This window comes from Castor canadensis, chromosome 10 (genome assembly GCF_047511655.1).
Source record: "Castor canadensis chromosome 10, mCasCan1.hap1v2, whole genome shotgun sequence".
NCBI lineage: Eukaryota > Metazoa > Chordata > Mammalia > Rodentia > Castoridae > Castor > Castor canadensis.
The window spans coordinates 108,023,827-108,038,323 of record NC_133395.1 but is presented as its reverse complement, the minus strand read 5'-3'; the positions used below and the strand labels follow the sequence as shown (position 1 = coordinate 108,038,323).

The 14,497-nt window shown below is 38.5% G+C and overlaps 1 long non-coding RNA gene across 1 annotated transcript in view; it reads left to right on the top strand.

The window, feature by feature from the left end:
* The first annotated feature begins 592 nt into the window (after positions 1-592).
* Positions 593-14,497, top strand: part of LOC141411339 (uncharacterized) — a 31,305-nt gene continuing 17,400 nt past the window's right edge. Inside the window, exon 1 of the long non-coding RNA XR_012436103.1 lies at positions 593-866. This is a non-coding gene — a long non-coding RNA (uncharacterized lncRNA). The remainder of the gene's footprint in view (positions 867-14,497) is intronic.

Below are 14,497 nucleotides of genomic sequence, written 5' to 3'. Positions count from 1 at the left end.
AAAGAGATATCAGAGAAACTGGAGCAACAAATAACTATTAGCCAGCAATAACTGGGTTTCCACCAAAGCTCTAGTATTGGAAAGATCCAAGCATCTTCCTGTATAAGTTAAAATGTGTGTGCTGGGCTCAATGGTATAGTGTTTGTCCAATATCTGTGAGGTCCTGGGTTCAATACTTAGATCCATCACCACCAACAAAAATGAGTGTGTGTGTGTGTGTGTGTGTGTGTGTGTATGTGAGTGAGAGGGAGAGAGAGACAGAGACAGAGACATACAGAGAGACAGAGAGAGAGAGTGATGGAATTTCAATAATAACTAAAATAGAATTTTACTTTACTTGTATCAACTAGATATGGGGGAGGGGAGATAAAGGAGAAAAATAATCAAATAAAGACTTGTGGCATTTCTTGGAGACTTGAGATTTATACTGAGTCAAGTGAATAAATAATGATGATAACAAAATAGTAAGAGATAAGATTGATTTTAAGGATTGTTTATCCCAGAAAACCTTCACATTTCCATATCAACATCAAGATAGATAATAAATATAAATAACAGAAACTGGGAGAGTTGGTAAGTTGGCCAAGGCAGAGAAGCAAAGGAGTTATGCAACCAGGTCTAAAGCAGGGGTCTGTTTGAGCCACAAGCTCATTTTTTAAGGATGATAGCAGAGATTTTCACATCGGACATCAATGCTGGCTTTCTGGGTCAGACAAGCAAGATAACTCACGATTGCAGTGGGAATTTGAAAGCTGAGAATTGATGTCCCCCAAGAAAAATATTTCCCTCCAATGCTTATTGTTCTGGGTAATATAGCCATTCCAGAGGAATTTTCTAATGAACTGCAATTCAAGACATCATCAAGGGTAAGGATTAGTTTTTTATATCTCAACAGAGAGGTGGGCTGTGAGAATAGGGAGCAATGGGCTTGGTGAGGAGGGAGCCCAAGGCAGGCAGGTGTTCTGAGAAACTCTAGGGCCTGAGTAGGTCTCTAGTGAGGAATCCATGGATGAGCAGGGCCGTCTCTATGGAGAAAATGGAGACTAAGAATTATGCTGACTTTGTAGTTTTCAAAAAGCTGACTTTGCCTAAAAATGACTTGAACTTTTCTGGTGTCTGAAGCTTCTCAACAGTCAGCCAAACCTAAAGTTTGGGAAAAGTGACAGCATCCTGGCACAATACAAGGATGAGAAGAAATCTTAAGATTATCTTGTCCCATGGGGAGCCAAGCTGTTCTAGATGAGGAAGCCTTGCTAGACAACCACATCCTGTCTAGAAATCAGGTGTGCAAGAGACAAACAGCTCCTTTGATTAGAGCTGGGTTGGGAGGCTGGTATCCTGTTCATTCTCTTTTGTCCTTTGTCCTTCTTCTAAAATGTGATACTGTTTGACCTCAAAGTGTACATAGTGCGAAGAGGGGAGAGAGAGAGAGAGAGAGAGAGGGAGAGAGAAAGAGGGAATTTTATTAATAAGCAAACCTAAAGACAAAGTAGCTGACAGAAAGCTTTGACCTCATGTCTCTTCATTTCCAAGTCAAGTCAATATTTAGAGTTACCTTTTCTTTTTTTCCCCTCTTTTTTTATTGTGTTGGGTGGGGATACATTGTGGCATTTACAAACATTCTTACAATATATTGAATATATCTTACTTGAATTCACCCCCTCCACCATTCTCCTTTACTCTCCCTCCCCCCACTCCTGGAATAGTTTCAACAGGTATCATTTTTCCATATACACACATGTATATGCAGTATTTGCTTATATTCATCCTCCCATGCCCTTTCCCCACCTCCTCCTCCCTCCCACTGGTACATCGAGTAGATTTTTCTACACACTTTTCTACCTCATGAACCCCTCAGAAGTGACAAGTGAAGTTGAGGTAACTAGTCCTACGGCTACAACTATAACTTATCCAGTATCTCTTGCCAGAATATGGTGAACAATTTATTATAACCTTTGTTACAAATTCACAACCATATTAAGAACTAAGTTTTATTCTCATTTTGTTCATGGGGAATTCGGGGGTCAGATAAATTGATGAGATAAAGATTACAAAAGAGGTCATTTCAGTGGCCAGAATTTGAATACCATCTGACTCCAAAAATTGTTATTGTTACCACTGTGTTCTACATTGATCTTCAGGAAGAGTGGTTCCTTTTGTGTTCCTGGTTTACTTTTCCAAAAATCTACCTGAATAGTGTCCTAAAACTATGAAACTAAGTCCATGTTTAAAAAACACATACATTGATACACACATATGCATGAGAATAGTAATCATACAGATATATCTATAAACATAGAAAATAGTTTCAATTTCCTTAACTGAGTACAATAGATAAGTTTGCCAAAATAGTTTTGCACCTGGTGAAAGCAAAGCTTCTGTCTGTGGATGGTCAGTGAACTGAATCCTAGCGGGAGGCAAAGGATAAAGCAGAGGTAGGAGGAAGGCAAGACACCGCCTCTGAAAACATTGCAGTTCTGAGCTAAGAGCTTACTCCACAGGGGTGTGAGCAAGATGAGAAACTGACCCTATATGTTCAGTGGGAAAATCAAAAAGTAGGCCAAGTGCACATTAGTTAATATTAAAGTGAGAGTCTCTGGAATTGTTTCTGCAAATCCCTCACTCACTGGTCTAATTAGGGAAAACAGAGGATCCCAACATATCAGTAATTTCACACCAGTGGAAAGCATTGGAATTATATAAATGTTTACCTCAATAATCCATGCTTGCCCTGAATAGTTGGTGAAAGAGGAGAGGACATGAGTGACTGTCCCAGGCTGGTGAAGTTGCTTTCAAACTAAGAAAATGAAATCTGGTGAATGATATTATTCCCACAAATTCCATTTTCTGGTGGTTACTTAGGAGGTTGCTTCTGTCCCATTGTATTGGGCTGGGGCCTGTCATTTCTGGCCAGGTGGCCCAAGATGGAAGAAATGAGTTATTTTCTCTATCTCTTTTTCTCCTTATTTTTATTTAATCATCTTAAAATACCAATGGACTACAAGCACTACATGAACACAGGAAGCAAGAAGTATTACTATCTTAATATTTTTCATTCCAGCTTTATGCAACAATAACACATAGTTGAATTTTACACTTTGCATTTTACAAGTCATTCACCAGCACCCATCAATTACATTTACATATGAGTAATGTTGTAATGATCAGGACTTTGAAGCTGGAAATGAAAAAATCAACTCTCAGACAAGTTCAGCAACTTTCCCAAGATCACACAGCTCATGTGTTGTAAAGTCTCAGCTAGAAACCCACGTCTTTTGACTTGTGATTCAGCTGTGTTTTTCTACCCATACCCTGTTTCTTTTGCCACCATAGCTTTCTCTTGTTAGTCTTCCTATTAATCCTGTCTCTTCTCATGATTCTCTCTCTCCCACCCAATGATAATGTAGTACATTTTTTTCGTCCTCTCTGAGTGATTTTCTAATAATTTTTAAATACTCATCAGTAAAACATTTCTACAAGGTTATTAAGTCCTTCACAAGCCTGTTAGAGGGCCACTTTACTCGCAGCCAAAAAATGCATTAATACATTCTTATGTGTGAAGTAGGTTAAAAATAATATGTACACCAGAGATAATGGAAACATGTTGACATTATTAAGGTTATAACACATTTGAAGTTACTTTAATTGTAATATTGAGCAAATTAAAGATTATCAAGTTCAGTGTCCCTAAACATCGTAGAGCAGCATCCTTCCCCATTTGACTAATTGCTGTGACACTTGAGATCTCAGTGTGATGTTTTCCTCTGCACAAGTGCACAAGTGGGGGCCACCGCACCTCTTTAAATAAACAGGCAGATGTGCTTAAATAATAAATTAATTTATCTAGAGAGAAGTCAGAGCTGCAGCCTTGATCCTTGGGCTCTGCCAGGAGCATCCTCTGCCAGCTGAACAAAAGGGAGGTAGCTGTGATTTTTGTCTCACTGAGATCATATGAAAGGGAGGGGCTGTTTCTGCCATGTTACCTGTAAGTGAGCCTGGGCAAGGGTGATGTCGCCAGTGCTACTGTAATGGAGGGTAGGGGTTGGCAAACTTTGGCTCTAAGAGTGTAAATGTTTTAGGCTTTTGTGAACTAGAAGGTCTCTGTTGCAACTACTTACCTCTGCTGAGGAAATGAGAAAGCAGTCAAAGACTCTGGTGAATGAGTAGGCATGGCTGTGTTTCAATTAAACTTTGCTTTCAAAAGCAGATATTGGCTGGATTTGGCAAAGGAAGATGCAATGAATTGTCCATCTTGAGGTAGTAGACATAATACTGAGGCTCAGGGTCAGGATAGAGAATCTCATTTATCTTTGAGGTGATCATGCTGTGTGATCTCAGAAAATTCACTTGTGGTCCTTATGCCCACATGGCCTCTAAAGTGACTTTTATTTCTCACTTTTATGAAGACTAGAGAACTCACTCTGGAAATGCAGTAAGTACCAAGAAGTCAGTCAAAATCAAAGATGACAGATTTCGTTGGTTGTTGATCCTGTCTTAGTTTGAGTTTCCCCCAAACAGACACTAAAACAAGATTTGGATGTGAGTTGCTCATTTTGGACATGATCCCAGAAAGCACAGGCAGGAACAGGGAAGTGAGTCAGCAAAGTGAAGGCAGTTAATAAAGATGAGGGTGACCAAGTAGGCAACCGGAGTCAATCTCATTGGAACTCTCTGAGAGAATGTATGGAAACCCTCACAATGGTCTCTTTGAGGTGGCAAGGGTGCTGAAGTATTCATGTAACAATTCCAATTTTTCATTGGTTGATGGTTGCTGGGGAGGGAGATACTTAAGTCGCTGGTACTTCTGGTCTGGTCCACAGATGTGCCAAGTGCAGTCCAGTGGGAAAAGAACAGCCACAGGTAGAGAGGTACAGGAAGCCTCGAGAACTGTATGAGGCAACTTCTGGGGGCAGCCCAAGGGATCAAGGTAGGGCTTCCATAACACCTGCAGTCTATGAAACCCACACAGGAAACAAGAATGAGGAAAACGGACTGTCAAAGAATCAATAGGAATCCAGTTAATAAATGGGCGGGAGAACAAAACAGTTCCCAAAAGAGCAAATGGTCAAGAAATACATGAAAAAATTGTTCAACATCTTTAGCCATGAGGGAAATGCAAATCGAAATGACATTGAGATGTATCTCATCCCAGTTAGAACGGCTATCACCTAGAATATAAAAAATAACAAATTCTGGCAAGGATGTGAGGAAAAAGTAACCCTTGTACAGTGTTGGTAGGAAGGTAAGCTAGTGCAGTCACTATGGAAATCAGGATGGAGAGTCCTAAAAAAACAAAAAATTGAACTATCATATGATCCAGCTATCCCACTCCTTGGCATAAACCCAAAGGAATCAAAATCAGAATACAAAAGAGATACTTGCACACTTGTGTTTATTGGGGACTATTCACAATAGCCAAGCTACAGAATCAGTCTAGGTACCCATCAACCCATAAATGGATAAAGAAAATGTATATATGTGAAATGGAACATTTTTTAGTCACAAAGAACAAATTATGTCATTTGCAAGAGAATGGATGGAATTGGATATCATCATATCAAGCAAAATAAACCAGATTTAAAAAGACAAATATTGCATGTTTTCCTCATATGTGGAGTCTAGAAGAAAAAAGCATGAAGGTAAAAGGGGGACACTCTGGGAACAGGAAAGGGACCAGCAGGATGGGGAAACAAGAGAGTATAATGGGGGATAAATATGATAAAAACTTGTTATATTACATAATATCATAATGAAATCCATTATTTTGACAATTAATATATGCTAATAAAAAAGGGAAAAGAGGGACAAGAGAAAATGATGGGTACTGTGCCAAATTAAAGAGCACGTGTTTAGCTTATGGGTTTGTTGATTTGGGGGAGGGACACTGGAAAATGTTTCAATTTTTCAATAATAGTCTGAAGTCCTGATTTTCATGTAAAAATATTCTTATTTTTAAATCTGAGCATCTAATTCAAAATTTTAGGCACACAGTGCTAAAGAAAAAACAAATGTCAGGGCCTTGTAGGATCAGCATGATGTCAAGGTAGTCCGCCTTACATTACTATAAAAGCAAAGGACCAGGACTCCAAAGCGAATGAGGCCCAGTTATAGACCACGTTTCCTCAGAGCCGAGGCTTTTCTCTGCGTTTTGTCCACAAACCCTCTGCTTCTAATTTATTTGCGCTATTGACCTTGACCCTCACCCTTCCACTTACTGAAGCCAGAAGAGAGATATTTTGATTTTTTCTTAATCCTCCTCTTTTCACTAAGTTCTTTTCGTTTTGTTTTCTGGGAGTCCTTGATTCTTTTCTATCACTTCCATCCCCATTGCTTCTGGTACTTTAATTCAGGATCTCATCGTGCTTTTCTATTTTATGGCTTTATCACTTTTGCTAACAGCATAAGCTTTATGTGGATCACCCTGCAACTAACAGTTTTGACTTTAACCTGTGCTTCAAGCTGAAAGTGAGCTACTGTCTCTAAAACACTGATCTACTCATATGGTTTCTCAGTTTAAAACCCTAGGGAGGAATTTCCATTTTCTAATTATTAGCAAAAGTGTACATTCTTGGCGTGGTTTGTAATATGCACTATTCCATTAGGCTCCATTTGCTATCCCTCGGCCATTGTAGAGGAAAATTTTAAGCCACTTGATATTCTCCAGGATTTTTGTTTTTTTTTTTTGGAGACAGGATCTCACTACGTAGCCCAGGTTAGCCTCAAACTTGAGCTCCTCTTGTCTCTCCATGATCTTTTGCCCGCTGATTTGCAATCTGTTTCCAGAACCAGGATTCCCTTGTCCTCACTTCACTCATATCCACATGCACATCTGTACATTTCTTAGAAGGTCTGCAGTTTTCTTTGGTTCCAGAGAAGAAGAAACTGGGTCTGTTCATGTAAAATTTAAAGAAATATGATACCTACCTTTCCCACAGATCTCGAGAATAGAGTATCTCAAACCAAGCTGAAAAGAATGAAGTTCTCTTGGTGTGGATCTATGATAGGCACCTTTTCCATACTCGACTCTCTTTGGTTTCATATCCTTCTAATGTGATCCACTGCCAACCACTTGAGAGTCTACTTCTAATGCTAAGCAAATAGGACAAAGATAGACTTGAATGTTTCTCTTTAAAGATCTAAAGAGAGGTGGTTATTCCTCGATGCTTGGGAGATCTTTGTACTTAAAATGTACTACACCTGACAATTAGCTCTGTAACAGTCCCCAGATCCTTCCAGGTGCTCAGACACTGAGGCACCAAGAGTATCGCTTGAAATCTATGTGTGTCCTCCCCCTATGCCCAGCATCCACACATCGAATTAACAAAAGCATTACAGTACATAAATCGGACATAATGAATGTGGATGCAGAGAAAGATCTCTTTATCTGACTATTCTAATCACTAAGGAGACTATTCAAACAAACCAAGCTAAAGGGAAATGCAGAATGCTACCAGTTCTTTTAAGAACTTAAGTTCTTTTAAGGTTGTAGAACCTCTAAGGTTCTGCCTCTAAGGGCCTGGGGGCCCAAGGTTCAGAATGCAATCTTAAATTGTGAGGCAGCTGTAGAGCTAAAAAATGCATAAAATATGAAAATAAATGTAAAAATGCCAAACCTGAGAACAGGAACAAAGAAGAAATAAGTCAAAATGGGCCTGAAATCCCTTATCTCTAACAGTGTTCCCCTAGTTCCATGTGCATGTCTTTTTGCCTAGAGGACCCAAAGCTACGTCATGCACAACAGCCCCTTATCCACCAATTTCACTTCCAAGGTTTCAGTTACCTGTGATTGACTGTGGTCTAAAAATATTAAATGGAAAATCCTGGAAATAAATAAGTTGTTTTCAGTGTGTGCCGTTCTGAATTAGTGAGGTGAAATCTGGTGCTGACCTACTGCTTCCCACTCAGAATGTGAATCATCCTTTTGTCCAGAGTTAGCCATGCTGTTCATGTTGTCTGCTCATTTATCACTTAGTAGCCCTCTGGTCATCAAGCCAGCTGTGACATCACAATACTTCTGTTCAAGTTACCCTTATTTTCCTTCACAATGGCCCCAAAGTGCAAGGGTCGTGATGTTGGCAATGAGATATGCAAAAGAGAAGCCATACAGTGCTTCATTAAAGTGAAAATGTAAAAGTTTAGTAAGACATTTTGAGACAGAGAAAAATCACACATTACAAACTGTAATATGACACATATTACAGTATGTGTCATAACTTGTTAATCTTTTATTGTCCCCAAACTATAAAACAAACTTTATCATAGGTTTATATGTATAGGAAAATATTATTTTATATGGGGTTTGACACCATCTGCAGTTCAAGCATCCATGGTTAGTGGGGAGGGCATTGAATGTATCCCCACAGAAAAGAGGGGTCACGGTATCCTCTTCCACTCTCCACAAATCATTATTTATTTATCTTGACACAGTATCTCATTACATAGCTCACTTTGGTTTGAACTCATGATCTTTCTGCTCCAACCTCCTGAGTGCTGGGATTACAAGGTATACCACCACACCTGTCTCACAAGACTCTGGTGCCATCTCTGGAATGCATCTCTGATGTCTCCCCAGTTTAAATTTTCCCTGGTGCTTTGATGAAGTCTTTACAATACTTTCCACACTGCCGTCATACTGACGTTTGTCACTCCACTAGAGTTTGAGCCCTTCCAGACTTTAAGTAAAGACTTTACTTTTATCTGTCTATGGGTTCCTAGTCTTACAAATACCTGCCCTTCAATAAAAGTCCAAAGGGTGAACTAGAAAACAAGTCAATTGGTGAAAAAGCTAGCCGTCCATCTGGAATAGGAAAAGAAGTCCATGTTTAGGATCCCTACAAACCAGAGGCACCAACAGACCTAAAAAATATTTTGAAGGATTTTATTTTTATGATCTTATTTAAAAAGTATCATGGGAAAAATCTCAGCGTTATTAGCTTTCTTTACTCTTGCTTTACAATTTAAAATTGTTTTGTATTAGTTTGAATTATATAATTTTTTCCAAGCGTAGGGTCTTAAAAAAATCTTAATTTATTCCTGAATTTCTTTTTTTTTCTTTTATCTTTAGACAATTTAACACATCCACAAGCACTAAGCAACTACTGTGTGGCAACCATTATGCAAAGTGCTTGAAATTTAAAGAAAAAATTGTTCATTATTTTTATCCACATCTGCTTTAATATTGGACTTCATGGTCTATTATCTCCTGTCCAATATTTCTAAAGAAGACCTTTGATCTACTTCTTTCTGAGTTCCAATCTTTTAAGGGTATGTCCCAAATCCTAACAAAGCAAACATTGCAAGTTTTAAAAAAATACATTTAATGATTTTCCCAACCTTCCCCTAGGTATGGTGATCCAGCTGTCATAATGAAAGCACTTAGGAACTCAGTTTGGCCCTTTGAAATATTTATAGCAACAAACCCAAACTTGTCCAATTTTTTTTACTCTTAATTTTGCTTCCCAAGAAGCATAACTGTAGATTATTACTGCTAAGGAAAAAGAGTCTGATGCAGAGATATCAGTGGAAGGGACTTGTTTCCTTAGGTGCCTCCAGCGATGAAAGGAAGATATGAGATAGCAATCTATGACCACAGTACTCCTCAGTGAGCATGTGAAGAATGCTAACACTTTTGTCAACTTCAGTTGATTAATGGACTAACCCCTTTTGGTTGATATACTTTCTTGAAAATGTGCAGGTGTTTGAGTATGGGAAAGTGTTTTGTTTTGGTGCAAGGGAGAGGTACTTCAGAGAAGGGCTTTTTTTTTCTTTGCTCCCCCCAACAAGTTGCCTGAAGGTGCATGCAAAAGAGGGTGTCCAACCCTACTGCCTCTTCATAACATAGGGACCTGGGGAGTATGAGGCTGGCATATCATGGCTCCCACTGGGTTGACCACAGTCTTGATGTTTGTGTTTGCTGAATAGTTGCATCCATTTTTAGCTTAGCTCAGTTTGAACTGACTCATTTCTAAGTCTTAAAGATCAGAAAGTAGAGTGTGTATGCCCAAGCTGTCTTGGGTTGGGGACACTGTGGCCCAAACTATAATTTAAAGCCTTTTAAAAATGAATCCCTATTCCCAACACTGCTTTAATGGAACATGTGCACATTAATATGGAATTAACAGTAGAAGAACTGGATTTTCTATCAGTTTGCTAATGGTAAAAGCTGGTAGTTCCATTAGGATAGCCATCTTTTAGCTCCTATATTCATCCAATTTGTTGATCTCAAGATACAGATAAAGAAAATGTAAACCTGTGGTTTCAGATTTATTTTTAAAGATGTATTGAAGAGTAGGTAAAACAATGATCTAATACCCTGTGGGATCTGCTCTCCTGATATGGAGAGAAACCTGAAACTGAGAAAAATGCTAACAGTAGTCATAGAACAAAGAGGATGAGGGAAACATTTGTAGTGTTTGCTATGTGCCCAACACTGTCCATCTCATATTCTCCTAACAGTTCTGCAGTAAAATTAATCCCTATTTTACTGATGGAGAACTGATGTTGGTAGAGGTTAAATAACATGACCAGGGACTCAGAATAACCTGCTGAGTACAAATTCAAATTCAAGGATATCTGATGCCTTTCCTTGCATCAATACCACCTCTACCCAGATGTTTAACTGGAACAAAAGCCAATCAGTCAACTGAGTTCTTACATCTTGGGTCTTTTTTCCTCTTTCCTTCCTGTGGCTTTCTTCTCTTGGCTTTTCATATTTAAAGTGTACATTTCTGTTATGGAGTCCAATAATGCACTGAAATTCTTGACCCTATTCTCTCATAAATAATGAAGTAACTGTTTTTTTCAGAGGTATGAAGTTGAAGCCATGGCAGATAGGACAAGTGACATAGGATTTCATAAACTAAAAAGAATTGCAATTGTAATATGGCATTATTATGTATACATACACATACACACATATGTAAATCATATGTTGTCCTTTTTTTGGTAGGGGTCTACCTATCAACAACTCATTTTTATAATGTTGTTGACATTCTATCATATCATCTCTAAAAAATTAAGGTTTTCATCTTGAAATCCTTGGCAGGAAGGACATTTTTGCATGCCAGTAATAACAATGAGTTATTCAAGGTCACATAGCTTGTAAGTGACAAAGCCAAAGACTCAAATGAGATCTGCTTTATTCCAAAAATAATGCTTCTAACACATTTGATGATGTGTCTGACAGTAACCAGTTATAATATACACTACACTTACATGTACACATGGGCACTTCTTCCTCTGACAATCATCGATGGTAGTATACTTTTCTGTTTTTCCTGGGAATGCCTCTAGACACATGATATGCTGTCCAATAAAAACAATAGGTCACAAGTGACTATGTAAATTTAAATGTATTAAAACTAAGTAAAATTTAAAATATAGTTTCTCAGTCACACTAGCCATATATCAAGTGTTCAATGACCACACAGTGGCTACTGGATTAGATTCAGATACACAACATTTCCATTATGGAGGAAGGTTTTATTGGACGGTGCTGCAATCCTTGCATCAGATATTCTATGTAAAGAGAACTGGTAGCAAAAGTTCATGAAGTGTATTTTCATCAGATGCTGCTATTTAAATATAGCACCTTTCTTCATTAACTACCCACCTGCTTTAGCTGAAAAATAGTTGGAATAGTTTCACACACATGTCCATTCATTTAACACTTTTCTTGAGTATGTATTATTTGCTTTGTAATGTGCAGAATCAATTGAATACAAAATTCAGCACTTTCCTATGAGTAGCTCATAATCAGATTCTGGAGACAGACAGAAAGAGATGTAATTTCTGCAGAGTTTTGAGAGTGAGTGCTGTGGGAACTGGACAACAGAGAAACTGTGGTCAATGGCTGTCACCCCTGTTCTTTGAACAAACCAACAGGACTGCCTTTCAAGAAACAACTCCATGGGAGTTGCATAAATAACCCCTGCCAGTTGGTAAGCTAGCTGTTGTCCTTAGACTGGACTCTGTTTCTTTTCATTGCTCCTGAAAATGGCATCAGGCAGCTGCATAAAACACCACTGAGCTATAGCCCAAGAGTAGGTGGGCATTTCTCTTTTTCCTAGCCCTGGTTTACAACGTAAGATATCATCTAAGAATTACCCCCTGAGACATGGGAAGCCAAATATAAACAGACTTAGATCAGATGGAGCCTCCCACTTGTCCCCAATAAATCATTTGAAATTAAGAGCACTTCCATTTGGAGTCAAACAACATGGGAATGCTAGAGGGCAAATGCCAGGCTACATGGGAGGATGTAAGAGCTGGCCTACAGGCAAGGTTGAGGCTCCACACGGCTCTGCATTAAGATGCCACTTTTATTGTAAAGGAGAACAAGCAATTTTTATCCAGAGTCTGCATGTGTTGGCTTGTGGCTTTAAATAAATAATTTCTAGCTCAGTGTTTCAGTCTCCTTTGTCTAGTAAGAGTTGCAAAGGGGAAAATAAATGGCAATGTTGTACCATTGAATTACCCCAAGGAATGATCTCAATATTTGACTTGCAAACTCTGATTAATACTGCGTAGGTAATGCTTTTTATGGAAGGCAGGGATAGTGATCCACATGTTTCAAAAGGCAATTATACATGGAAGGAATCTGAGGAGTTCATCCTTGGGATCAAAGAGTTGCACAGTGGATACCTAGGAATTCCTTAACTCTTCCCTTGAGAAAAGAGAACCAGGAGCAACAGGGGAAAACAGTGATCCCATTGTTCAGGGAGGGTGCTCAGGTGGGAGTATTTCCTCCAGCAGATCATGGTGTCTGCTTCACATTTTAGTTGCCACCAGTTCTGAGGCTCATTTGCATATAAAGCATCTGGAATAAGCAAAACTAATTTGAATCTTCTTTTATAAAATGTTAGCTGGATTAAAGGATCAGGTAGCTGGTTCCTTTACAAGATTCACTGGAGGGAAGTCAGATAGAGAATGAGATAAAATCATTAGGCTGGTCCCACACTGGCAACTGTTCCTGTGTAAACTCAGCCTCTAAAAGAGAGTATGCTGATCTGGCGGCTCCCTTTTCTTTTCTCCAGATTTCACGGTGATCTACAACACAGAATTCTTTAACTGTAGGTACACCTGTGACACTCTTATCTTCCCCAAATTTCTTTGTTCCTTTGATCTTTGGCCACACCACAGAGATATGAGGACACCCATAAGATGTCCTACCTTGAACACCTGCATAGGTCCCTGCTACGGTTCCTACTGGGGAAACTGTATTTCTGGTTGTTCCTTCCCCACCCCTTAGCCTCATGATGAAGACAACATCTGGCAATGACAACAATGGCATCATTCATGCATCTGAGGGAGAAGTAATTTTTAAGTTTATCTTTTAAAGTTCATAACAAAATGCAGACATATAGCTGCAAGGACTTGTAAGACTTCACAATTAACTGTTTCATTTAATAGAAAAGAAAACTGAAATTGAAGAAGCAGAGACTTCTACACAGTCATATAACTGGTTAGCAACTGAGTCCCCTTAGAGTTCAAGACTTCTTCTTTTGAGTACATGGGTCTGTCCCTTATAATACCATTTCATTCAAGTTTATTTAACAAGTCACTATTGAGAAATGCCTATGAGAATGTCTGTCATTCATGCTTTGCAGTTAAAAAATAAAGATGAAAAATCCACATTTCTCTTTCCAATGAGTTTACAGTTGAATAGAATGACAAAACTATTGATACAAATAAAAGTCAGAAAAGTGACATGAGGAAGAGAGATGAGAATGTTATTGATATACAGAAGAATACATAGTTATGGGACTATGGTGAATATTTTGAAATGAGAGTAAGACATTCATTATAATAGTGGGTTTCAATATACAAGACCAAGCCTTTCATCTTTCAAATTAATACATTGGCCCACAGTGGTGGGGGTGAGAACACCATAGACTCTAGGTCTGTATACTGCTGAATTTAATGTGTGTTGGCTTGTTCAGCCTGCCCTTCCTTCATGTCTCTTTTCTTTGGTTATGCTTTATTAACCTTTGTGATCATTTCTCTAGAATCACCTGAGAAACTGTCTTGAACAAAATGTCTTCCATTTTGTTTGCAGAACATTTTTTATCCTGAGTGAGTGTTAGAGACTAGTAAATGAGTTTTTTCTGCATCTATTGAGGTGATTTGGTCAACTGTTTTTTTTTTCTTAGTTTGTTAATATGGTAAATTATATTGATTTTTGAATGTTAATCTAATGGTGAAGGATAAGTTCATCACAGTTCTTTTTCAAGCTATTTTCCTCCCTTGCCTTCTCTCCCTCCTTTCTTTTCTTCTTGCTTTCTCTTCTTTCTTCCTCCTATGTTCTTTCAGACTATTCCTCATGGCATTTATTTCTATTTTTCTCTGGTTTAACATGGGAATTTTTCCCTTTCATTGTTTTCAGACATGTGGGTGGGTTTTCCTTGATACATTATTTTACTTGACATATGTTCTTTACCTTCTTATAGTTCAAAGACTGTGCATTGTGCCCTTTCCCCAATCCCAGATTTTTGCATAG